Genomic DNA, 27,736 nt, shown 5'->3' on the forward strand with positions numbered 1-27,736 from the left:
CCTAAATATAAGCTGATGTCTGTTTTCAAAATAGTGTCTTTAAATGTATTTTGTCTCCTATTAAATGGAAGCCCGTTTTGCAATGGGTGAACTGTTTAATAAGGCTCATATATTGTTTATGCAGGAGACTCATTTGTCCAATGTGGAACATGAGAAAGTGAAAAGTGGCTGGGTAGGTAGCGTTTAATACTCATCTTATAACTTGCGAAGTCAGGGGAGTTTGTGTGTTGGTTAACAAATGCCTACCATTACAGGTACATAAATCTATAAATGACCTAGAAGGAAGGTATATTATCCTTGATTGTTCTCTTTCTGATGATAAATTTGTCCTAGTAAAAGTGTACGGTCCTAATAAAGATTAGGATGTCTTTTATAATAGATTACTGGGCATTATAGTTACCTTTAGATATGATAAACTATGTATGGGATGAGACTGGAACGTCTGTATGGACCCCTTGTTAGATAGGTCTACTGGTGACATCGCACCGACACAATATAGGTTTGACCGTAGCAAGTTAGTCTCCTCCCTATCTTTATTAGATATTTGGAGATACTACTGTAATATGGACAGGGACTACACGTTTTATTCGCCCCTGCCCAAGTCTTATAGCAGACTAGATTATTTTTTATACATGCCTAATTTTCTTGCTGGGATGCAGGATTGTACCAGCCTGCCTTGTACACTTTCAGATCATGATTCGGTGGAACTCTTGCTTAGTCCTGTAGATAATAGGCCTCGTATTCCCACATGGAGGCTGAATACTTCGCTGTTGGGCAAATTGGAGTTCCTGGAGTTGGTTAAAAACGTTATAAAGGACTTTAATGAGTATAACCCTGAAAACGATTACACACCCATTCTTAGGTGGGAAGCTTTCAAAGCTTATCTTTGAGGAAAAATAATTAGCTATGCCAGCCATATTCATCAGCAGGAGAGAAAAAGACCTGCTTTCTTGGTGAATTAGATTATTAAGTTAGAGGCCCAACATAAAAAAAGATTGTAAAAACGCAACATACAAAAAGCTTGAGCATGTGCAGCAAGAACTTTGCTCTCTGGAAACTACCAAAGTTGAGCGTATACTTAAATTTACCAGACTCAATTACTATGAACATGGGGAAAGGGCTGGGACTTTGTTGGCATGAGCAGTGAAGAAGAGGCAAGGGAAATCGCATATTACAGTCTTACGCACCCCAGAGGGTTCGATAACCTCAGATCCACATAAGCTAGAGCAGGGGTCAGGAACCTTTTTGGCTGAGAGAGCCATAAACGCCACATATTTTAAAATGTAATTCCATGAGAGCCATACAATATGTTTAAAACTAAATACAAGTAAATGTGTGCATTTTATGTAAGATCCCACTTTTAATGTACAATAAGTCTCTGAAAATATTACACCAGGCCTTAAGACACCAATACATCTCCTATTAGGAAAACGGACCAAGTCAGGCTGCTATAGAGTCCTACACAGAAACAACACGCCAGCAGAAAACCTCACCTGAATCACGTGCTGTCCCTCACCTAACATAGAATAAAGAGACCAAAACGCATAACAAGAAGCATGCAGAAAAAACTGAATTGGAAACTGCAACAAGCCAGAGTCTCTGTATGCAGTGTAACAAAGGAAAAAAGAAACATCACCCATCCTTATAAAACAAATCAAGAAATATAAAATCATCAGCAGTAAAACTGTACTAACAAAAAGAACATATTTCGAAACAGCTGATGAGAGGAATATCCAATAATTAAAACTCATATAAAACATTTCCAGATACCAACAAAATATTTCAAAATAGCAGACACAAAGATCCAGTAATGAAAAATAATAAGGATACAAAAATTTTTTTGCTCTGCATACCTGGAAACGTTTGATATCCAGGTGTCCTGAGATTGTTCTGAATTAGCAGGAGGTGGGGTGGTTTGCTTGGAACTTTCTCCTCTCTCAGTCACATACCAGCGCTCTCTCTCACACTGGCTCTCAATGACACACCTATACACACATGCTCTCAGTACTCACATATACACATGTTTTTTCTCACTCACTTATATAGGCTCTTAATTACACATTTACACACATGCTATCTTTTCATGCTTACACACACACACACAGGCTTTCAATCACATAAATACATGCTGTCTTTTTCTCTCACACACAGACTCTCATTCACATGCTTACAAACATGTCCTCTCTTTCTCTCATTTACACACAGGCTCTCAATCACATACTCACATGCTCCCTCACCTAAATCAGCTCTCAATCACACACAGACACACATGGTCTCTCTCTCTCATTTAAACACAGGCTCTCAATCACATACTCACATCACCTAAACCAGCTGTCAATCAGACACAGACACACATGATCTCTCTCTTACTTATACACACAGGCTCTTAATCATACATACACATGATTTCTCTCACACACAAAGGATCTCAATCATACACACATACTCTTTCACACAAACAGGTTTTCAATCACAAACTTACACATACAGGTTCCCAATGGTAAACTTACATTCATGCTCTCTCTCTCACAGGCAGGCTCTCAATCACAGACATACTCTCTTTCACATACACAGGCTCTCAATCATTCACATACATGCAATCTCACTCACACACACAGGATCTCAAACACACACGCTTGCTCGCTCATTCACTCTCTCTCTCCCCCACCCCCACCCCAGGAACTCGCGGCAGCAGCAGCCTCCTCCCAACACTAACCTCCTTCATTTTCAGCCCTCGCGGAGGCGGAGTCCCATCGGCCGCGGTTGAAACTCTTCATTTTCCTCCGAGCCGCGCTGCAGTCTTCTTCCCACAAGCGTGGCCTCTTCTTCTCGCACAGGCACCCGATGCTCACCACTTCCTCTTCCGGGCCGCGGGAAGAAGAGAGCACGCCGGTGCCGCTCAGCACCGGCGTGCTCTCTTCTTCCCACGGCCCGGAAGAGGAAGTGGTGAGCATCGGGTGCCTGCGCGGGAAGACTCCCGCGCAGGCACCCGATGACTCCAGCGCTGGCACCCGGCTGACTCCAGTCGTGCCGCTGCCGGCGTGCTCTCTCCTCCTCCTCCCCCCCGCGGCCCGGAAGAGGAAGTGGAGAGCATCGGGTGCCTGCGCGGGAAGAAGAGACCACACTAGCGTGGTCTCTTCTTCCGCGCAGGCAACCGATGCTCACCACTTCCTCTTCCGGGCCGCGGGGGGGGGAGGAGGAGAAGAGAACACGCCGGTGCCGCTGACTCCAGCTGTCCCGCCGCGTTCCGCCCGGGCTGACAGCATTTTAAGCCCGGGCGGCGGAGGACCGGGGAGCAGCTGGGTCAGCGGGGAACCGCGAAGTGTGGCGACACTTGTCTGCGAGCCAGATGCAGCCCTCAAAAGAGCCATATCTGGCTCGCGAGCCATGGGTTCCCGACCCCTGAGCTAGAGCAACTAATGGTACAGTACTTCTCTAACTTATACTCAGGGGCTATCCAGGCCTTTCTGGATGGCATAGACCTCCCCGCGTTGGGTGAGGCCCAGAAAGAGATGCTATCTAAGACTATTACTCTCTTGGAAATTCAGATGGCTGTCCAAGCTCTCCCAGGTGGGAAAAGCCCGGGCCCTGATTGCTTTCACATTATTTTATAGGAAATACTTGGAGGATATCGCTCCATTTCTGTTTCCTTAAAATAATGATGCTGGCCTGTTGGAATTTTCTTTGGGGGGATTGGGTGATGCAACTAATTCTCTTATTTATAAAGCTGGAAGAGATCCAACTGACTGTGGATCCTACCATCCAATATCATTATTAAATTCAGACTTGAAAATATTTGCTAAAATCCTGCAGCTTCGCCTGGAAAGGGAACTTCCCTTATTAGTTCATTATGACCAGACAGAGTTTGTCAACGGATGTGCTTCCACAACTAATACAAGACATCTATTTAATATCATAAGCCTTTCTAAAAAGCTGAGTAAGTCAGGAGAGGTTGTGTCCCTGGATGCAGAGAAGGCATTCGATCGTATTTCTTGGTCGTTTTTGTTCTGTGCTCTGAGGAAGGCCGGACTCCCTGATAGATTTGTGTAATGGCTGGGTACGATGTATATGGCTCCAAGAGCATGTCTCAATTAATGGGGTGCTGACCACTTTTTCTCTATAAAGCGTGGTACAAGGCAGGGATGCCCTCTTTCTCCGCTGCTTTTTGACCTGGCCATAGAACCACTAGCGGCTTTGATAAGACAACAATGGGACATTATAGGTTTTCGGTTTGGCACACGTGTATATTATATCTCTTTACGCAAATGACATTTTGATTTTCCTGTCTAACCCGTGGGAGTCTGGTCCCACTTTGCTTGAGGTACTTCAGCAATTCAGGGCTCTCTTCAGATATAAAGTTAACTATGATAAGTCCGAAACTCTCCCAATTGGTCCTTGTACCATCATCCCTGCTTGTATGACTGGCTTTAGAATAGTGGATGAGGGATTCACATATCTGGGGATTTATGTTCCACGGGATCTCAGGAATCTCTTTTCTCGTAATTATGATGGGCTATTGGCCAAGGTTTGCAGCAACCTACAGAAGTGGGTGGATTTACCGATTTCTTGGGCGAGGCGTATAAACTTAATTAAAATGAGCATACTGCCTAAATTTTTATACCTTTTTCAACAGGTTCCTTGTGATGTGCCAGCTAGGATTTTTGACAGCCTGCACAGTATTATTTCAAAATTTATTTACAGCCATAAACGGCTGCGTATTAAATTTAGTCAATTATGGCTTCCTAAAAAACAAGGGGGTATGATGATTCCCAATTTTAGAGTGTATTATTGGACTGCTCGATTATTAAGGGGTAGTTGTTACGATCCCCCCTGTTGCTGCGCTACAGGAGGTATCTTACCTTCCCTCCGGAGGCCGCTCCGAAGCCAGGGCCTCGCCTGTGCACCATCCAGGACTTGCTCCAGGGCCTGGGAGGCCTAGCTGTTCCTGAGGCCTGCCTGTGGCTTGCATGGCTGTGTTTGGACTTCCTGTTTGGCCACGCCCTTCTCCCTAGGGGCCGGCCCGCAGCTCTCTACCTCAGTTATAGGGCCAGCAAGGGGCGGTCCTGGCAAACTCCTCCCAGGGAGTTGCCTACATCCTGCAGTATAAAAGGACTCTCATTTCACTTGCTACTTGCCTTTGGATTGGGTTCTACAGTTGCCTGTAACCTCTCCTGATCCAGGTCCTCCGTGGTCTTGCGTTTGCTTTGATGGCTTCCTGTCCTGACCTTGCCTTGATGTGTTACCTGATGTCTGTTCCTGATCCAGTTCCTGATTTTCCCAGTTAAACCTTGCTTCAGGCTACCGGTGTGCAGCAATCCCTGCTATAGACTGCCAGGAGTGCAGCTACTTGCTTCTACCCTGTTCCTGAATCTCCTGAATGCTAGCACCTCGTTCCTGTATCTTCAAGATGTCCTGGTGCCTTGCGGCAGGCCATGTCGTGGTCCGTGACCAGCCCCGTGGGCGGGCTGAGTAGGGCGCTTCGTGATGCAAGCCATGCACCTCGTTCCTGAGTCTGTGAGAAAGCCTTACCCTGTTCCTGAAAGCTAGCACCTCGTTCCTGTATCCTCAAGAAGTCCTGGTGCCTTGCGGCAAGCCATGTCGTGGTCCGTGACCAGCCCTGTGGGCGGGCTGTGTAGGGCGCTTCGTGATGCAAGCCATGCACCTCGTTCCTAAATCTGTGAGAAAGCCTTACCTTATTACTGAAGGCAACCTCTGTAGTGGTCCGTGACCAGCCCCGTGGGCGGGCTGTGTAGGGCGCTCCATGTTGCCAGTCTCGTACCTCACCCTTGAGTCTCCTGTATGCATCATACCTCATTCCTGCCTCTGGTGTCTCTGCACCAGTCCTTGTCTCTGATGTCTCTCCACTGGCCTACGCCTAAGATGTCTTCCGTGTACTAAGGACTCTGTCTGCCCTCGTTCTCTGTCCGTCGGGCTAACCCCACAAAAAGAAATCAGCTTCAGCTCAGATTTCATGGTCATGCTGTTCTTTAGAAGTTGCACTGCTTTTAATTTTGCTGCCTCACACAAGATGTTAATAGTTGCAAGTTTTGCAGTCAAGATTGGAAAGTCCGTAAGTTCAATAACTATCATTGGTTAGAAAATCGATATTGCGTTTCGGCTATTCTGCGAAATTAGGGGTCACAGCTTACTGCTTGCAAATCTCTCAGCACACATACCTATGCACACATCTCCTCATGCTGAAAAGTGCATCATGAACATGTCACTGCTTTTATAGTACTTTATTGGTCATATGTCACCTATGCTGTGATGAGATCAGACGCACATGTCACACATGCATTTTCCTTGGCACGCTTCCTTTCCGCCGATGCTTGAGCACAGGAGCGAGTGCCATTTTGTTAGAAGTGTCGCAGTTATTTTTTCTACACTTTTGGTTCATTTTATGTTCACCAAAATTCTCTTTTTCACCAGGAAGTGGAAAAACTACATCCTCACTGCTCTGAATCTAAATCAAAATGACTCCAAGGAACAATAAAGTGGCTGCTCTAAATAGGATGAGGCATCCAAAGCAAACCATCCATTTGAGAAGGGCTGAAAGGGATTGAAGGCTCATAGATAGTGGGTTCTAAGCAGGAACCTAGTGACATCTAGTAGCCAACCCATAGGGGTGCCACATTTACAAAACTTGATCTACATGGGGCCTACAATTAGACACAGTTTTAATCACACACAGATACACACAGACTCTCCCTAACATAGACACAGACTCAAATCACACACACAGACATAAGCAGCCTCTGTTGGGATCTGTGGGAGGGAGCGCTAGGAAGCGCTTCCGATTCCGGGGAGATGTGTGCCCTTGGACCACGACACGACTGCAGGGAGGAGCTCCATGGAAGCGCCGTGGCAGGCAAGACGTGTCCAAGCATGGGAGGAGCAGACTGACCACCGCTCTAACCTCCGCCGAACCTGCCCACACCGGTAGAGACCCAGCAACACTATGCTGGTCTCTGGGGTAGCCCTCCGGCCACTCAATAGCCCTTTCGGACTGCCACTGGGTAGCAGCAGATGCAGCAGGATGGACAGAGCGAGGACAGGCGATGGTACTGGAGCTTGGAACAAGAAGGGGCCTCAGCCTTGGACTAGGCTGAAGACTTGAACTAGACGAGGAAGCTCGGAGGCTCAGATGAGTCAAAGACATGTGGAGCTTGGGACTCAGACAAGACGAGGACAAGAGGTAACTTGGAGCACAGACGAGACGAAGACATTAGGAAACTTGGTACTCGGAACTCAGATGAGGCAAGGACAAAAGGTAGCTTGGAACTCAGACAAGACGAAGACATGAGGTGGCTTGAAACTCAGATGTAAGATGCTCAGACGTAGATGAAGGTCAGAGGTGGATTCTAGAGAGTCAGGTGAGGATCCGGATACTCCAATGAGGACTTGGAACTTGGGAAGACTGAGACGAGGATAAGGACTCAGGATACTCGGAGGCTTAGATAGGCGCTGCCCCTCAAGGCGCCCTACACAGCCGACGTGGGCTGGTCACGGACCACCCTGCCCATAGCGCGCCCTACACAACCTGAAGAGGCTGGTCGTGGACCAGGCGGAGAGTGGAAAGCGGAGCGAGCACAAGACTTGAGGCTCAGGACAAGGAAGGAATCCAAGCACTGCTCAAAGACAGATCCTGCCGGAAGAGGGCTCCAGCCACCAGGAAATAGACACCGGATAGGAACGGATTTATTCCCAGGAAAGGTCAGCTGGAGAGGAGGTCTGGGGCAAGCGGGCTGAACCCGGAGCTTGAGGATTGATGGTTCTTCAGGATCGGAATCTGACAAAGGACATCAGAAGTGAGACTTGGAACATCAGGGTTAGAATGTAGGACATCGGAAATGAATGGACACTGGTACCTCGGGACATCAGGACATCTATGGCATCTGGACATCAGGGGTCTTCTAGAGAGGAAAACCACAGGGACGACTGGAACATGATGAACGAAGACATCAGAAGACTGAGATGTCTGGACATCTGAAGACAAGGGGATGTCAGGACATCTGAAGACAAGAAGACATCAGCACATCTGGAAACAAGAGGAGGGGATCCGTTGAGAGACCAGAACATGGAACAAAGACAAAGGTTCAGGAATCATGGACAAAAATAAGGAGTACCAACGAACAACGCAGTGCCTTGAAGAAGTGAAGAGGGATCACAGAGGACTCCTGGAAGGAAGAGCTGGAACTGAAGATCCTGGAGAGGTCCGACTCCATGACCAATTCCTTGCGAAGGCGAAGATTGACTGAAGGCTGAGCCCTTTTTTAGGGCTGAAGAGGAAATGCCTGGATGACATCACAAGGAGGAGCTAGAAGGACTGGCCCTTTAAATCCTGTGAAGAGGCGTGACCCCGTGTCTAAGGAAGAGGCAGGACTTGGAGAGTGACGTTCTGCAGAGAAGGAGGAAGAAGGCCTTGACGTCGGCGGCTCCCTGTCGCGAAGAAAGAAGATGACGGCGGCTTCCAGGCTGCGTGAAGAGGAGCTCCAGAGCGGCCTCCTGGCCATGGATGAGGACCCGGACGACGGCGGCCTCCTGGCCGCATGGAGGAGAAGTTCGGAGCGGCCTCCAGGCTGCTGAAGAGGAAGGCTGCGGCGGCGGCCTAACCGCAGGAAGATGGCAGAGGCGGCACTCAGGCCGCAAAGAAAGCAGCAGCAATGGCGGCGGCTTCTGAGCTGCGAAGAGGAGGACTTTGGCGGCGGCCTCCTGGCCACGAGGGAGAGCACGGAAGCAGCGGATCCAGGCCGCGAAGACGGACGGGGATTGCTGCAGACGGCAGCTGGGAGATGTCAGCGGCCTCCGGGCCACTAAGAACGGCGTCGGAAGGCAGACCGGCTGGCAAAGGTAAGAGGCTGTTCGCGGCTAGACCCGCAGGCAGCATCGCAACACTAACACTCAGTCATACACAGACATATGCAGCCTCTCCCTAACACAGACATAATCACACACACTTTCATTCATTCACTTTCCCCGCCCACTGAAGTACAAATAGTAGTAGCAGTAGCTTCCTTCTTCTTCAGACCCGACCAGGAACATGATTCTTCCTTCTTCTCTCAGATCCCAATACAAAACACTCATGCTCATACACAAAGTAATCCATAATGACAAAGCCAGCTGGCTACAAGGACCACTGACCCCCCGCAATCCCACCAGAAATCTCCGCTCATCCAACACATGCCTACTCCACATTCCCCCCACCAAAGAAACACATAGAGTCTCCACTAGAGAACGCGCTGCATCCGTAGCGGGCCCTTACCTCTGGAACAACCTTCCACCTGCCCTCAGAACTGACCCCTCCACACCTACCTTCCGAAAGAACCTCAAAACCTGGCTCTTCCGGAAAGCATTCCCCCCAGATAAATAATCCCGCCACGGCCCCCCCACCAACCATCCCCCTTACCTCCCCCCCCCTGTTCCCAGTCCAGCCTTTGTGCATAATTAACCTAAACCTGAATATATTCTGTAATAAGTTAAGTTAACAAGCATGTTATTTTATTATACTATCAGTTAACCTGCTATATATAGATAGCTAGGTTCTCAATTTAATATGCTATACTGTATCTTGTCATTAAGGCCAGCCTTAGACATTCTGTTATATGTAAACCGATGTGATATACCATATCGAATGTCGGTATAGAAAAATAAATAAACAAACTGTGCTGCTCCTCCTGACAACCTAGTCCAACTCCCAACAGAGTGAGGTGGCTGTGTGTCCCCCCCCCGCTATAGCTCTTGACACCTGTGGGGTCCTGCTGCAGCCTATACCTGCTCAGGCATGCAGGCTGCTACTTCAGCTTCTAACTGCTGCATGGCCTGCAGCATTGCTCCACTCCAGTCAACCGCCACAGTACTCCTCCAGTTGATAGCCTGAGCCATCAGAATCCAGCGGCACACCAGCACTACTGCAGCTTACCATTGCTATAAGCCCACCGCTCCTGCTGGCTGCACAAATCTTCCTGCCCCTGAGGGCCCACTGAACATTACGTCCTCTTCCGAGCCAGGGGAGCAGAAAAGAATATATGCAGTCACTGTGCCCCCTCCAGCATTGTGGCACTCTAGGCAGCCACCTAGTTTGCCTAGTTTTTCCACCAGCCCTGTCCCTTGTCCTATTGTACTCAAAGAAATATGCCAGGTACTACTTGGTTCCTCTCAGGATTCAGAACCCTTTAGGACAGACCAGACACTTTGAAAGGATCTGGCATTGATACAAGATAGATGAAAACAGTCTGTGACTAAAAAGAGAAAGTGAGAAGATCTTTCTTCTCCCATGTCATCAATAAAGCTGAAAACAGGCCTAAGTGCCTTTTTGAGATTGTCTCCCAGGTTTCCAGAACATCACAAAATAACAGTAATGTTCTGGATAAACTTTCTGCTAATGATTTTGCTTCATCTTTTGAAAATAAAATTACTAGCATTTTGACCATCTTCAGGCCGGAACCTACCTCATCCAATGAATCAGTTACCATACCATCCGACATGGATCTTATTCACCCCACTGCATCTGGATCCACCTCTGCTCACGCAGATGTCTTAAATCCAGTCAGTAAATTTACTGCGTTCAACAAGGTTACCTTGGCAATTTACAGCTTCAGTTACAAAGTATGAAAGCCTCTCTCAGCATTTGATCCTTTGCCATTTAAGTTACTGAAAAACCCTAATCTTGATCTCTTTCAATTTTTGACTCATATTGTAAATTCAAGTCTGGCAGCTGGTTTTCTGCCAGATGAACTTAACGTGGCTAAAGTCTGCTCTGTATTAAAGAAACAGCATCTTGATTCTGAAATCCCAGATAATTACAGGCCCAACTCTTTTCTGCAAGTCCTTTCCAAAATTATAGAAAAGGTAGTACTTTCTCAACTTACAGTCTTTCTTGACAAGGTGCTCATTCTCCATGCTAAACAATTGGGCTATTGTAGGAGTTTCAGCACAGAATCCACTTTAACTGCTTTAGTCTCAGATTTTAGTTTCAAATTAGTCAAGGAAAAAGTTGTTCTAGTAGTTTTCGTTGCTATGATACTCCTGGAGGAAGTCTGCGCAAAAAAAAAATTTTAAGTTCTGCGTACAAAAACGTAAAATTCTGCAAAATTCTGCAAGCTTTATATTGGTCAAAATAACACTTTACAGGACAGTCTTTAAGTAATTACATTTTCAATTAATACAGAACAAAAGCTATTACTTAGAGATGCAGAATATTTTATATTTTGAGCTGGCGTTATTAGCTGAGCGCATGCAGAAGTACAGAAAATCAGAAAAAATGCTTTTTTTTAGTACTTCTTCAATAAAAAAAAATACCTCTGTAGACCACAGAGTTATGAAAACCGACGCTGGTAAACTCGGCATCAGTTTTTATAACCGGCCAGTTATGAAATCCAATGCCGAGTTTACCAGCGTTGGTCTTCATAACCGGCAGCCGCCGCGGAGTCACATTAGCAAGGAGGCGCTAAGGTTGCGCAAGCGACCCTAGCGCCTCCTTGCTAGCACGACCCCCTGATTTGCATATTGCATGGTGCCCCCCTTGCAGGCACCATGCGTGCACTAAGAAAGTGGGCGCTGTAAAGTCAACGTAGGTTTTCCACAAAATTTATTGCAACTGTCCCTTTATTCCTACAGACACAGAATGGGAAGGAAAGTTAAATAAAACCAGTTGATTTGACTGCTGTTTTGAATTTCTTTTGGGGCGGGGGACAGTGAGTGGAGGGAGAAGCATTTGGCATTGACACTACTCTAGGCTTTTCGTTCCACTTTCTCTTTATTGCTGACTAAAATGTCAAATGTCCCTCAACAATAATGTAGCATTTCTCCTTTCATCTAGTCACCCAACCCCTATGCGATTTACATCAGCACGCAAATGGAAATTAAAATGATTTCCCCAGAGCAATTACTTGAGATCTTCAGGGGAATTTTCACTCCCCAGCTTTTCAGCTGTTGTAGCAGCTGGGGATCTGCAAGCACTGAATTCTAACTCCCTAGAAAGAGAGGCAAGCAGCATGAAGAGAATCCCGAAATTACCCATTCACTTTGGGGTCTTTGCATTAATTTTAGTAGCCTTTGGACAGATACACCATACGTTTTTCCCCACAGACAGAATAACTACTGCCTCTTTCTTACATCTGGCTGTTTGTTTCAATTTCTGCTCATTCTTTTCACAAACGGAGGTTTACAGGTGTTGTTTGCACTGCTTATTTGTTATATTGCCATGTTGTGAGCCACTTGGGTCCTTTTTGGAAGAGGGCAACCTATAAATCGAAAATGGAATGTAACTATAGAGTTTGCAATAAGCAGCAAAATCTCAGCTGCCGGTAGTACGTATTACTTACAGTTCTGGAGCTCACAACACTCACCAACTTCCGATTCTAAGAGCAAACACGTCATAATGCTTACAGGAAGTTCCTCCTCCTTTTTCAGTTCAGAAGTCAGCTGCTAAAAACTCAGTCCTTAACCCTTAATGGCATATATACTTGTCAATGGGAAAATTCCTTCACATGTCTAATCCTCTTTTCTTTTTCATTTTCCTCCTGCCTAATTGAAACTGATTGTCAAGACAACTCCTGATATTTGTTACTTACAATTTATGAGGCCAATGCAATATAGTGTGCTCAGCCTAGCACACAGCTTGACATGCTGGAATAACTCCAGATGAAATAATGTGATTAGCATGTCCAAAACATGCGTCTAAACCAGCGCATAGCTAATAGTGCTCATCATATGTAAATACCATGTTGATGACACTATTAGCTACTATCTCTGATGCAAAAAAATCACTGTGTGCCCGACGTGCACGTTTTATACCTTCAAAAATTAGTGCCAGCCCCGGAGCTGGCATTAGGTCTTGACACACCCTGAGCCATCAACAAAAAAGCAGAAAATACTGCTTTTCTGTGGTTCTTCTGACTTTAATATTATCATGATACTAAGTAGGAAGAACCACAGAAAGCAGCATCATGAAAAAATAAAGCATTGACAGTAGTCAGGTTAGAAAAACGGATACTCAGTTTATGAACGTCCATTTTCCTAACACATGGCTGTGTGTACAGCCACGTCTCCTGGGCTCCCAATGCCAAGGACGCGCCAGGGACGCACAATTGATCCCTAGCGCTTCCTTTTTAGCACAGCACCTCATTACCGTACTGTAATGCACGCCCAGGAGAGTTGGTGGGCATGCATTAGGAAAACGGGCGCCTGTTTTCTATGCTCTTCTATTGCATTAGCCTTGATGTTGCATAGTTACAGAGTCGGATTAGGCTGGAAGAAGACCATCCAAGTTTATCAAATCCAACCTTCTGATTGGCAGCAACTCTCTCTCAGGTAGATGCAGTAATCTAGGTGTTAAGAAACACCCAGATTTTGTTTGCTCCCTGTGAAGTAAGCTAATGTTATGCTAATGCATTGGGAGTTAAAACTTTAAAAAGTGTGTTTGGCAAAATCCAAACACACATTTTAACTCCGGAAGAGAGTTGGAGGTATCTGACAGGTTATTACCTAAGTGACGGCCAGATACAGTGTCTCTGCATTAGGGAGTACTGCTTAATGCCCTCATTTGCATGGGATTTCCATGTGAGAGCACTAAGTAGTACTCCTTTTTAGAAATGCACATTTACTGCACACAAAACTCCTTGTTGTATTGGCAGTAAATTTTGCACCCAGAAAATGCATATTTAAGTGCAGGCAGAATTCTGCATCTGCCTGTCTGTGTAATAACCAGGGACAGCTCAAGGCTAACCAGCACCCTATGTAAAAACTGAATAGGAACACTAGTCAGAAATATACAAGTCAGAAAGGATCCAAGGTAAAGGAAAAAAAAGTCATTTTTATTTTCCACTCATTGAAAATGATTAGAACTGGCTCCTCCCAAGGTAGGAGGTTTTGGAGTGTTTCATATATTTAATAAAGCTGTCTTTTTTAGCAATTGTTTTATCCTGTTACAATATTTAGCCAGCTGGACTGAGCAAACCTTTATCGAGTAATTTATGTAACAAGTAGTGTTTTGATTCACATTATGTTCTTGTTTGTATTATGAAAGTAGTTTTATCTGCTCAGAATTGTACATATGCGGGATTTTAAATTAACAAAATAAATACACATTTAAAAAAAAAAAAATTTTCTCTTATTCTGCCTGATTCCAATGGAATAAAATCAGAAAAAGTTTCATGAAAGAATTGTGAAAAAAAGTCCCACTTGGAGCCCTTTCTCACTGTTTTTAAAGTGACAGTAACCACAGCATCTTGTACCACTTGTCTGTTGAAAAGCACTTATGACAGTCATAGAAACATAGAAATGACGGCAGAAAAAGACCAAACGGCCCATCCAGTCTGCCCAGCAAGCTCCAAAATTTATTTTCCCATTCTTATCTGTTTCACCGACCACCAAGTTCAGGGCCCTTGTTGGTAACTGATTTGAATTTCTTTCCACCCCCTGCTGTTGATGCGGAGAGTAATGTTGGAGTTGCATCAAAAGTGAATCATAAGGCTTACCTACTAAGCTGCAATCCAAACATATTCACCAACCACACAGGCCACCCCTTTCCTCCTATTTAGACCTCATCCTTACATTAACTCTCATACTTCTACACTACCAGGATCTAAATTGCATTCATGTACTCACAGACTGATCATTCAAACATAATGTGACAGACGGCTGCCTACATCCTGACCTGGAAACTTGTCAGAAAACACCAAAAAGCCAATCTGCCAGATAATCTTGCATAAACCATATTTCACTGGCAACAAGACAATTCAGTTCCTCCTTCATAACAGGGCTCCTATACCCATACAACAGGCATTATATACAGGCTTGCCCAAACTATTAAGCAATCACCTTAAACCCTTTTTAGAGCTACATGATGCCCTTCCCCTGAGCCAGCCTTGAGCCACAGGCTCCCCAGGCTTTAGACTAGAGAGCTTATGCTCACTTGGAGTAGTAGCCGGGGTGGATTGGCCTATTGGGGGATCAGGAATCCCTCAGTGGGCCAGTCACACTGGTGGTGTGGTCTTTTGAGGGGGCTGCAACACCCAACATGGCCCGAGAGAGCTGTCAGCAGGGCTGCGACAGAGCCCAACCTGTTGCAACCCGAGGGAGGTGTCGGCAGGGCCATGATGGAGCCCAACCCATCACAGCCTGAGGGAGGTGTCGGCAGCGCCACAACAGAACTCAACCCGACACGGCCTGAAAAAAGGCCTACAGGCTTGGCAGAAGGACGCATCTGGTGGCTGCAGGGATGCTTCCTCCCACTTCCCCTCCGGCAGTAAATGAGCAGTGCGGGCGCAGCCCAAAAGAAAGGATGCCTGAGAGGGGTGTGTGGTGTGTGTGTGTGTGTGTGTGTGTGTGTCTGTATGAGAGCACCAGCATGTGTGTATGAAAGAGAGAGAGACTGAATATGTACATGAGAGTGAGCCTGCAGGTGTGTATGAAAGAGAGAGAGCCTGAATATGTGCATGAGAGTGAGCCTGAATGTGTGTATGAAAGACAGCCTGCAAGTGTGTATGAGAAAGAGCTTGAATATGTGCATGAGAGTGAGCACCTGCATGTGTGTGAGCGCCTGCATGTGCATGACAGCACACCTACATGTCTGTTTGAGAGTACCTGCATGTGTGTATGAGAGTGAGGGCCTGCATGTGTCCATGAGAGAGAGCCTGCATGTGTGTATGAGAGCAAGAGAGAGAGGATAAAGATTGTGTGGCTTCTTCACCCAAATCGACAACAGTAGAAGAGGACCGAAAGGCTCATCTGCATAATGCTCCCAGCATCCCCCGGGAGAGGACTCCATATGTGCATGAGAGAGTGAGAGCCTGCATGTGTCCATGAGAGAGAGAAAGAGAGAGCCTGCATGTGTGTATGAGAGAGAGTGTCTGCATGTGTGTGTGAGAGCCTGCATGTGTATGAAAGAGACAGAGAGAGAGAGAGAATAAAGATTGTGTGGCCTTCTTCACTCAAATCCACAAGAGTAGAGAAGACCAGAAGGCTCATCTGCATACTGCTCCCAGCATTCCCCAGGAGAGGACTCCAGAGATCACAGCAAGTGATCCAGGTTTCAAACTCTACAGTCCCAGCTTCCGGAGGCCCCGCACCCTTTGCAGTAGAAGAGGACTGGAAGGCTCATCTGCATACAGCTCCCAGCATTCCCAGGGAGAGGGCTCCAGAGTTCACAGCAAGCGAGCCAGGTTTTGAACTCCACAGCCCCAGCTTCCGGAAGCCCCGCACCCTTTGCAGTAGAAGAGGACTGGAAGGCTCACCTGCATACAGCTCCCAGCATTCCCAGGGAGAGGGCTCCAGAGTTCACAGCAAGCAATCCAGGTTTCAAACTCCACAGCCCCAGCTTCCAGAGACCCCGCACCCATTGCAGTAGAAGAGGACCCAAACCTCTCAATCTTTTGAGTAAAGATCAAATTAATGGTGGTTTTTTGAAGGAGTTAATAAACATGTGGATAAAGATGAACCAGTAGCTGTAGTATACTTGGATTTTCAGAAGGCGTTTGACAAAGTTCCTCATGAGAAGCTTCTAGGAAAAGTAAAAAGTCATGGGATAGGTGGCGATGTTCTTTCGTGGATTACAAACTGGCTAAAAGACAGGAAACAGAGAGTAGGATTAAATGGACAATTTTCTCAGTGGAAGGGAGAGGGCAGTGGAGTGCCTCAGGGATCTGTTTTGGGACCCTTACTTTTCAATGTATTTATAAATGATCTGGAAAAAAATATGACGAGTGAGATAATCAAATTTGCAGATGATACAAAATTATTCAGAGTAGTTAAATCACAAGCAGATTGTGATAAATTGCAGGAACATCTTATTTATTTATATACAGACATTCATCTCAATTGAGATATCACACTGGTTTACATTCAGGTACTGTAGGTATTTCTCTATCCCCAGAGGGCTTACAATCTAAGTTTTTGTACCTGAGACAATGTAGGGTAAAGTGACTTACCCAAGGTCACAAGAAGCGACAGCGGGACTTGAACCTTGGTCTCCTGGTTCATAGTCCACTGCTCTAACCACTAGGCTATTCCTCCTCTTATGAGACTGGAAAATTGGGCATCAAAATGGCAGATGAAATTTAATGTGGACAAGTGCAAGGTGATGCATATAGGGAAAAATAACCCATGCTATAGTAACACAATGTTAGGTTCCATATTAGGTGCTACAACCCAAGAAAGAGATCTAGGCGTCATAGTGGATAACACATTGAAATCATCGGTTCAGTGTGCTGCGGCAGTCAAAAAAGCAAACAGAATGTTGGGAATTATTAGAAAGGCAATGGTGAATAAAACGGAAAATGTCATAATGCCTCTGTATCGCTCCATGGTGAGACCGCACCTGAAATACTGTGTACAATTCTGGTTGCCGCATATCAAAAAAGATATAGTTGCGATGGAGAAGGTGCAGAAAAGGGCAACCAAAATGATAAAGGGGATGAGACAGCTGAAGAAGTTAGGGCTGTTCAGCTTGGAGAAGAGACGGCTGAGGGGGGATATGATAGAGGTCTTTAAGATCATGAGAGGTCTTGAACGAGTAGATGTGAATAGGTTATTTACACTTTCGAATAATAGAAGGACTAGGGGGCATTTCATGAAGTTAACAAGTAGCACATTTAAGACTAATTGGATAAAATTCTTTTTCACTCAACGCACAATAAATCTCTGGAATTTGTTGCCAGAGGATGTGGTTAGTGCAGTTAATGTAGCTGGGTTCAAAAAAGGTTTGGATAAGTTCTTGGAGGAGAAGTCCATTAATGGCTATTAATCAAATTTACTTAGGGATTAGCCACTGCTATTAATTGCATCAGTGGCATGGGATCTTCTTAGTGTTTGGGTAATTGCCAGGTTCTTGTGGCCTGGTTTGGCCTCTGTTGGAAACAGGATGCTGGGCTTGATCGGACTTGGTTGGACTCAGCATAGCAATTTCTTATGTTCTTATGTTCTAATTTAGTGTGTTTGTGTTTTTAATAGTCAGTAACGCAGCAAATAAACAGAAATTAGACCTTATTTTTAAATAGTCAGTCAGTAAAGTAGCTAGTAAGCCATAGTTAGTGTATTTATTTTTAAAAGTCTGTAAGGCATCGAGTGTCAATGTATGATTTTTTTACCCACTGGTGAGAAATTGTACATGTGAATGAGATGCAAAGAGCTCCTGGCTCTCAGAGAACGAGTCCGATCTCTGGAGGCTAGAGTGGCAGACCTGGAGGAGCTGAGGCAGACAGAGAGTTATATAGATGAGAACTTCAGGGACATAGTAGCCAACTCCCAACTTCAGACTGGCAGCCCTGGTGCTGCCTTGGAGTAAGATTGGAGAGCATCAACCTGATGCAGCAGGAAAGGATCCTGTAACAAGGACCTGCTCTCCTGGTGATGCATTGTCCTTTCGCACCGAGGATATCTCCCCAAGGCCTACTGCCCAGGAGGGAACGGTTAGGTCAGCCATCATAGTTGGTGATTTGATTATTAGGAATGTAGACAGCTGGGTGGATGGTGGGCGTGAGGATCGCCTGGTAACATGCCTACCTGGTGCGAAGGTGGCGGACCTCACGCGTCACCTAGATAGGATTTTAGACAGTGCTGTGGAGGAGCCGGCTGTCATGGTACATAAGAACATAAGAACGTGCCATACTGGGTCAGACCAAGGGTCCATCAAGCCCAGCATCCTGTTTCCAACAGTGGACAATCCAGGCTATAAGAACCTGGCAAGTACCCAAAAACTAAGTCTATTCCATGTTACCGTTGCTAGTTATAGCAGTGGCTATTTTCTAAGTCAACTTAACTAATAGCAGGTAATGGACTTCTCCTCCAAGAACTTATCCAATCCTTTTTTAAACACACCTATACTAACTGCACTAACCACATCCTCTGGCAACAAATTCCAGAGTTTAATTGTGTGTTGAGTAAAAAAGAACTTTATCCGATTAGTTTTAAATGTGCCACATGCTAACTTCAAGGAGTGCCCCCTAGTCTTTCTATTATCCGAAAGAGTAAATAACAGATTCACATCTACCCGTTCTAGATCTCTCATGATTTTAAACACCTCTATCATATCCCCCCTCAGCCGTCTCTTCTCCAAGCTGAAAAGTCCTAACCTCTTTAGTCTTTCCTCATAGGGGTTACGTTGGCCACCCTCCAGTCTTCAGGTACAATGGATGATTTTAATGATAGGTTACAAATTTTAACTAATAGATCAGAAATTTCATTTTTTAGTTCCTTCAGTACCCTAGGATGCATACCATCCGGTCCAGGTGATTTGCTACTCTTTAATTTGTCAATCTGGCCTCTTACATCTGTTACGGCCCCGGGCCGCTGCGGTCCCGATTCGGCCTGCCCAGGCCTCAGCTGCGGCTCTCCCTCCTCGAGGGAGATGCCGGCGTTCCTTCATGTCTGGCGCTGCCCCCTAGGCGCACGCGCAGGGGCTCCAGATTTAAAGGGGCCAGCACAGGAAATCTGGGACAGCCCCTAAGGATGACATCAGATGCTGCAGGTATTTAATGCTGCAGCTGGGACCAAACCCCCGCCTTGCAATGAGGTTCACACAGTCCCTTTGTGTCTCTAGTTGCTGCATTGGACTCCGGTTCATCTCTGCTGACTCTTGACTCCTGGCTTCTGACCCGGCTTCATCTCCTGACCGTCTTCAGCTTCCGCTCCTGGTTTTAGTTCGTCCCACGTGGGACCCGGCTCCGTCCCACGACTCTGTCTTCAGCTTTCGTCCCTGGCTTTGGTTTGGATCTCTGACTTCTGGCTTCTGACCCGGCTTCGCTCTTGGACTCCGACTTCGGCTTCTTCCACCAACTCAGGTATCCGGTACTTGCTGGCCCAGAGGATTCTCCTAAGTCCCACTGGCTCGGGCTCTCACAGGCTCCTCCCAGGAGAACCGCAGGCTTCTGAGTGTGAAGACCCCTCCAGCCTCCTGGGTCCAGCCGTCCTCTCCGTCTACCTCTCCGGATGCTGCCCGGATCCTTGGTCGCATAGGGTCCCGCCTAAGTCCAAGAGGCCCGGGTCCCTACGGGCTCCTCCCGGGCTTCCAGTGGTGAAGTCATCTCCAGAGTCTCTCCAGCGCCGCCTCCCGGCTGTGACACTTCCTGTGGGTTCCCACACTATTCCATCTGCCGTCTCAGCCGGTCCAAGGGTCCACAACCGTAAAAACATCTTCCAGGTTCACAGTGATTTCGTTCAGTTCGTCTGATTCATCACCCCTGAAAACCATCTCCGGAACTGGAATCTCCCCAACATCCTCATTAGTAAACACGGAGGCAAAGAATTTATTTAGTCTTTCTGCAATGGCCTTATCTTCCCTAAGAGCCCCTTTAACCCCTCTGTCATCTAATGGTCCAACCAACTCCTCCACAGGTTTCTTGCTTCGGATATATTTAAAAAAGTTTTTATTATGAGTTTTTGCCTCTATGGCCAACTTCAATTCAAATTCTCTCTTCGTCTGTCTTATCAATCTTTTACACTTAACTTGACAATGTTTTATCCTATTTTCTTCAGATGGATCCTTCTTCCAATTTTTGAAGGATGTTTTTTTGGCTAAAATAGCCTCTTTCACCTCACCTTTTAACCATGACGGTAATCGTTTTGCCTTCCTTCCACCATTCTTAATGTGTGGAATACATATGGACTGTGCCTCTAGGATTGTAATTTTAAACAATGTCCATGCCTGTTGAACACTTTTAAACTTTGCAGCTGCACCTTTCAGTTTTTTTCTAACTATTTTCCTCATTTTATCAAAGTTTCCCTTTTGAAAGTTTAGTGTTAGAGCTGCAGATTTACTTATTGTCCCCCTTCCAGTTATTAGTTTAAATTTGATCATGTTATGATCACTGTTGCCAAGTGGCCCCACCACCATTACCCTCTCACCAAATCCTGTGTTCCACTAAGAATTAAATCTAAAATACTTCCCTCTCTTGTTGGTTCCTGAACCAATTGCTCCATGAAGCAGTCATTTATTACATCCAGGAACTTTATGTCTCTAGCAAGTCCTGATGTTACATTTACCCAGTCAATATTGGGGTAATTGAAATCTCCCATTATTATTGCACTGCGAAATTGGTTTGCTTCCCTGATTTCTCTTAGCATTTCATCATCTGTCTGACAATTTTGTCCAGGTGGACGGTAGTATACTCCTATCATTATACTCTTACCCAACACACATGGGATTTCTACCCATATAGATTCTATTGAGCATTTAGTCTCTTGTATGATCTTTAACCTGTTGGATTCTATATCTTCCCAGACATAAAGTGCCACACCCCCACCAAGTTGATCCTCCCTATCATTGCGATATAATTTGTACCCTGATATAGCACTGTCCCATTGGTTATCCTCCTTCCACCAAGTCTCTGTGATGCCAATTATGTCAATTTCATCATTTGCTGCTATACACTCTAACTCTCCCATCTTATTTCTTAGACTTCTGGCATTGGCATACAGACATTTAGAAGTGTGTTTTTTCTTTGTATTAACAACCTGCTTTTCAGTTGTTAGGGATAATTCGGAAATCATTAGCTTCAGTGATTTTTTTACATATAGGCACATGGACTATGTTTGCTTTTAATGGAACCTCTCTGTTGGGATGCCCTAACTCTCCTGTTTCATTAGTATCCTTCAAGGATACATTTCTCCGAACCATGCACTGCTGAGTGACTGTCAGCTTTCCCCCTTGTTCTAGTTTAAAAGCTGCTCTATCTCCTTTTTGAATAATATTTTTGAATAATATTACCAATAATATTACCAAATAGTTAACTTTGCCCCAATACTTTTAAAAAAGTCAATGTCCCAAGCAAAAACTTACTGATTCCTTTCAGCCACCAGCAAGGTGATCCTCTCCTCTCAGTGCTCCCACTGGATTGTGGGTTACTAAGCTCTTCCCTTGCAATATATAATGTGCTTCTAAGGTAAATTAGTGCAAAACAATCCCTTTGGAGATTTACACTACAGTTCGTTGTCCTGAGTGACTCACTGCTGTTCTGATTAACAAAGAATGGTACCTATTCAAATCAATCACACAACCTTAACACTTAGTTAGTCAGCCAGAGTGACTCACTGCTCTCTTGATTAATAAATGTTGGTACCTAATCAAACCAAATCACACTACCTCAACACCTTTCCAAGGTGAGTAACTGAACTGAACTTTTCAAACCTTTTTACTTAGGTTTACACTGCTCCTAGCTTATTTCTAGCTTCTGGCTACTTTTTTTTTTTTTTAATATACAAACACTCTAACGTCTGCTTACCTGCTGCCTTACAAACAAAAACAAAAACACACTAACTACTGCTTACTAGCTGCCTTACTGACTATTTAAAAATACAGTCTAACTTCTGTTTATTTGCTGCCTTACTGACTATTAAAAACACAAACACACTAAATAATATTACCAAATAGTTAACTTTGCCCCAATACTTTTAAAAAAGACAATGTCCCAAGCAAAAACTTACTGATTCCTTTCTGCCACCAGCAAAGTGATCCTCTCCTCTCAGTGCTCCCACTGGATTGTGGGAGCACTGAGAGTAGCAGGAAGTGATCCTGTAGCAAGAACCTGCTCTCCAGGTGATGCGTTGTCATCTCACATTGAGGACAAGTCTCCCAGGGCTATTACCCAGGAGGGAAGGGTTAGATCAGCCATCATACAGGCCGATAGAGTAAAAGTCGCGGGAGAGTGGGCAAGCGCCCGCTTTCCCGGTGCGCACACAGGCCACTCTCCTATGCGTGCGATTCAGTAAAAAAAAATATTCAAATTAGGGCCTGTGGTAAAAAGAGGTGCTAGGGACACTAGCACATACCTAGAGCCTCTTTTTTGACAGGAGCGGCGGCTGTCAGCAAGTTTGACAGCCAACGCTCAATTTTGCCAGCATCGGTTCTCAAACCTCTGACAGCCATGGGTTCGGAAACCGGACGCCGGAAAAATTGAGCATCCGGTTTTCAACCCGCGAGCCGCAAACCGATTTTAAATTTTTTTTTTAAATTTTTAATTATTTTTAACTTTTGGGACCTCTGACTTAATATCGCCATGATATTAAGTTGGAGGGTGTACAGAAAAGCAGTTCTGTGCATTTTCCCGGTGCCGGCAGAAATTAACGCTTACCTTTGGGTAGGCGCTAATTTCTGAAAGTAAAATATGCGGCTTGGCTGCACATTTTACTTACTGAATTACGCGGGAATAACTAATAGGACCATCAACATGCATTTGTATGTTACGGGCGATATTAGTTTCGGGAGGGTTGGACACGCGTTTTGGACGCACTATTAACCCTTACTGAATACGGGGTAAAGCTAGTGTGTCAAAAACGCGTGTCCAAATGCGGGATAACAGTGCGCTCCACCGGAGCGCACTGTACTGTATCGGCCTGATAGTTGGTGATTTGATTAATAGAAATGTAGGTAGCTGGGTGGCTGGTGAATATGAGGACCCCCTGGTAACTTGCCTGCCTGGTGTGAAGGTGGTGGACCTCATGCATCAATTAGATAGGATTATAGACAGTGCTAGGGAAGAGCCGACTGTCATGGTACATGTGGGCACCAACGACATAGGAAAATGTGGGAGGGAGGTTCTGGAAGCCAAATTTAGGCTTTTACGTAGAAAGCTGAAATCCAGAACCTCCAGGGTGGCATTCTCTAAAATGTTCCCTGTTCCACGTGCAGGTCCCCAGAGGCAGGCAGAGCTCCGGAGTCTCAATGCATGGATGAGACGATGGTTCAGGGAAGAGAGATTCAGTTTTATAAGGAACTGGACAACCTTTTGGGGAAGGGGGACTTTTCTGAAAGGACAGGCTCCACCTTAACCAGAATGGAACAGCCTTGCACTCCCTAGCCTCCCCACTCATAATTATGCTTTTATAATAGATTTTACATGAAAAGGGACATTAAATTAGTCTTCTGAGGTAAAAATATAATTTATAACAGGTATATTATGTTTACATGCATTACAGTAGTACCATCCAGAAAACCCTGCAAAAAAAGGCATTTGGAACCTATATGTTCTTAGGCTTCTTGTTATGCATGTTGGGTGTGGACTTGGCCCTCAGAAAGTCTTGTGTAAACTGAATTACAATATAGTAAAACTCCCATACTAAAACAGCACTAACTTCCAGCATTCAAACAGTACCTGCCTTACCTATGTAACTGAGAGCCATTCTTCGGTTACCAGTATGCCCAGGAAGATAATAGCAAGAATAGGTTAGTGGATGGGAGGGAAGGACCCATTCAAATTCCAGTCCCTCCCTTTGAGAGGTCTGGAAATGGCCATTGTCCTGGGGCTTTATAACAGCTCTCTCATGAGAATCTGGCGGCAGTCTTCAGTAGGGATGTGAATCGTTTTAGGACGATTAAAATTATCGTCCGATAATTTTAATATCGTCTTAAACCGTTATGGAACACAATACAATACAGATTCTAACGATTTATCGTTATAAATCGTCTAGAATCGTGAGCCGGCACACTAAAACCCCCTAAAACCCACCCCCGACCCTTTAAATTAAATCCCCCACCCTCCCGAACCCCCCCCCAAATAACTTAAATAACCTGCGGGTCCAGCGGCGGTCCGGAACGGCAGCGGTCCGGAACGGGCTCCTGCTCCTGCATCTTGTCGTCTTCGGCCGGCGCCATTTTCCAAAATGGCGCCGAAAAATGGCGGCGGCCATAGACGAAAAAGATTGGACGGCAGGAGGTCCTTCCGGACCCCCGCTGGACTTTTGGCAAGTCTCGTGGGGGTCAGGAGGCCCCCCACAAGCTGGCCAAAAGTTCCTGGAGGTCCAGCGGGGGTCAGGGAGCGATTTCCCGCCGCGAATCGTTTTCGTACGGAAAATGGCGCCGGCAGGAGATCGACTGCAGGAGGTCGTTCAGCGAGGCGCCGGAACCCTCGCTGAACGACCTCCTGCAGTCGATCTCCTGCCGGCGCCATTTTCCGTACGAAAACGATTCGCGGCGGGAAATCGCTCCCTGACCCCCGCTGGACCTCCAGGAACTTTTGGCCAGCTTGTGGGGGGCCTCCTGACCCCCACGAGACTTGCCAAAAGTCCAGCGGGGGTCCGGAAGGACCTCCTGCCGTCCAATCTTTTTCGTCTATGGCCGCCGCCATTTTTCGGCGCCATTTTGGAAAATGGCGCCGGCCGAAGACGACAAGATGCAGGAGCAGGAGCCCGTTCCGGACCGCTGCCGTTCCGGACCGCCGCTGGACCCGCAGGTTATTTAAGTTATTTGGGGGTGGGGGATTTAATTTAAAGGGTCGGGGGTGGGTTTTAGGGGGTTTTAATGTGCCGGTTTTTCGATTTTTCGATTTTTTGATTTTTTAACGATTTTCACGATTTTTCACGATATTTTACCCCCCCAAACGGCAACAATACGATTCCCTCCCCCTCCCAGCCGAAATCGATCGTTAAGACGATCGAGGACACGATTCACATCCCTAGTCTTCAGGGCCCGATCTGAAGTTGCGCGCACCGGCAACCATCGGGTGCGCAAGACCCCAGGACAGCAATGAATGGCGCTGTCCTTGCCTGACCCCCGACCCGCCCCAAACACGCTCCAAACATGCACCCAGGCCCATCCCTTGGAAGAGGCCTGGCTTTTGTGCGTGTAGCAGATAAAGACCATCCAGCCCATCCAGCCAGGGCCAGTGCAAGGGTATTGGGCGCCCTAGGCGACCCTTGCGCTGCCCCCCTCCCTGGTCGCACCCCTCCCCCGGTCACGCCCCCCCCCCACCTGTTTCGGCGCTCAGTCTCTATTTCTCTTTGCTACGAGCGGGATAGGCCCCACTTGCGGCACCACGTGGCTGCTCCTCGGCGCCCCCTACGGCTCGGCGCCCTTGGCGACCACCGAATTTCACCTAATGGATGTGCCAGACCTGCATCCAGCCTGCCCGTCCATATCACTTGTTCAGCTTTATAGTCCTATTCGCTTCTTCAAACTCTGCTGGTCCCATATTTTTGTGAATTCTGATACTGTTCCTCTTCTCTAAAAAGAGTAATGTACCATTGAAACATTTGCATCTACTAAAGCTTGAAAAGAAAGCATGTACATTTCTGTACCAAATAAAATATTTAAAATTGGAAGTTTGATCATTTTTATTTAGTTAGTTTTATTTCAGTTTATTCAAGAATAAGGTTGTTATTCATGTACTTGTAAGTTGTGTCCTGGATTGCAAGTACGACATGAAGTAAAAGTTCTGTACAAATACAATTAAAGTTACAGGATTGTTTATTCTTTTGCTTACATAAAATGTGGGCACAGTTCAGCAAACTTGTCCAGGGAGCAAAAATATCTTGTTATGCCTCAGGATGGAGCCTCTGTGTGTGACAGATGAAGATCCACCGGTCAAGGCCTCTAGCCATGCTGGCCTGTGTAGGAGGGGATTGTGAGATAGTGATAACAATGAGGGTTACATCACAGTGGGTCAAAGGAAAAGATGTGTGAACATTAACCTTGCATATGATACCCTATGTTTAACAATAGTTTGAACCTTTTGAAACCCTGTTTAACACCCCCCCCCCCCCCCCACTTACCCCTGTAACCTTGTATTTTTAAACCGTTATGATGGCGTTATTTTGACGATTCCGAATGACGGTATATAAAACTCGTTAAATAAATAAATAAATAAATAAATACATGTGTGGATAATGTCCAGTAAATGATCTCCCTTCTTGGGCTTATGTCATATGTCTCAGGATATGTCATTTTCTTATCATTTGGATGTAAGCTGGCCTTACATGCCAGCAGTTCCTTTAGCCTTGCAATTTGCTAAGCCTTTGGCAGTTTGTTTTCTGATTGTATTAAGCATTTTTTTTCTGTATGAGTTTATAGGTTTTTCCTGTTGAATCCTAAAGAGCTGGGGCAACTGTCTCAGACAGAATGCAGATGAGGCTGCGTGGAAAAAGAATGGACAGGCTTTTTTTTATTTTTGTCTTTCTGCCCTTAAACTGTGTTGGCATCATGGCCTGAGCATGCTCAGTGCGGTCTCCCTGCCTTATTTTACAGGGGAAGACTGACAAGAGCAACAAAACTTTGCTTATCTGAAATGGGAAAATGTGGTTCACACATGGGAATGAATTCTAGGGCTTGAAACACCTCATTAAACAATGCTTTTTGCCCTACTTGCCTCCTGTGCAGCTCCCGCTCCTGAGTTTACATAGCAAACATTTTTATTTGCCATCCTTCCAAATAGTATTCACTTCTGGATATTTTCCAATGTTGAAATAAGTGAATTGACTTCCTGAATCAGAATGTTAATGACAATGAATTATAAAATGGTTTAGGCAATTTGGTCCAAGATATAGTAGCAGCTCTGCAAAAGCTAGAAATGTAGTGTCTCAGTACAGTGTGACTGGACAGTTCTTGCCAATTTTTTATTTTTAGAACACACAACTTCAAATTTTACAGCCCAAGGCTGGCAAAGATATAATAAAAAGCAATTCACATAAATTATCCAGAAGTACCCTAGTTAAGTGCTGTGTCTCTCAAGTCACAATAAAAACTGCTCATTTGGGTATAAGTGAAAACAATTCTTGAATTTCACTGTACAGACTGTGGTCACATCTGGCTCCAGACGCAGATATTTGGCAGTACCCCAGGATCTTGTTGTTAAAAAATGGACAGCAGATATTTAAAGCAGTAATGTTTTCTACTCAAGTGGGAGGAGAATCTATTAAAATGTGGATAAAATCCCCCTAAAGTAAGAGAGTTCAATTTTAGAAAAAAATCTGTGGTTCCTTGTAACTGAAATTGGAGCTCAACATGATGCCTTGCAGACTGATGATCTTC

The 27,736-nt window shown here is 45.6% G+C and overlaps 1 protein-coding gene across 6 annotated transcripts in view; it reads right to left on the reverse strand.

The window, feature by feature from the left end:
* LCTL (lactase like) overlaps nucleotides 1-12,419 on the reverse strand; it is a 241,435-nt gene extending 229,016 nt beyond the window's left edge. Inside the window, exons 1-2 of one of the 6 annotated variants that reach the window (XM_029590210.1) lie at nucleotides 12,324-12,374; nucleotides 10,869-11,036 (exon numbers count right to left, since the gene is read on the reverse strand). The gene's annotated coding sequence lies outside the window, so the exon portion shown is untranslated. Of the gene's footprint in view, nucleotides 1-10,448; nucleotides 10,597-10,868; nucleotides 11,037-12,114; nucleotides 12,243-12,323 lie in introns of those variants that run through there. The other 5 variants (XM_029590217.1, XM_029590227.1, XM_029590244.1 and 2 more) reach the window with 5 other exon arrangements.
* Between the last annotated feature and the right edge of the window lie 15,317 nt (nucleotides 12,420-27,736).

The sequence above is a fragment of the Rhinatrema bivittatum genome, chromosome 1, assembly GCF_901001135.1.
Source record: "Rhinatrema bivittatum chromosome 1, aRhiBiv1.1, whole genome shotgun sequence".
NCBI lineage: Eukaryota > Metazoa > Chordata > Amphibia > Gymnophiona > Rhinatrematidae > Rhinatrema > Rhinatrema bivittatum.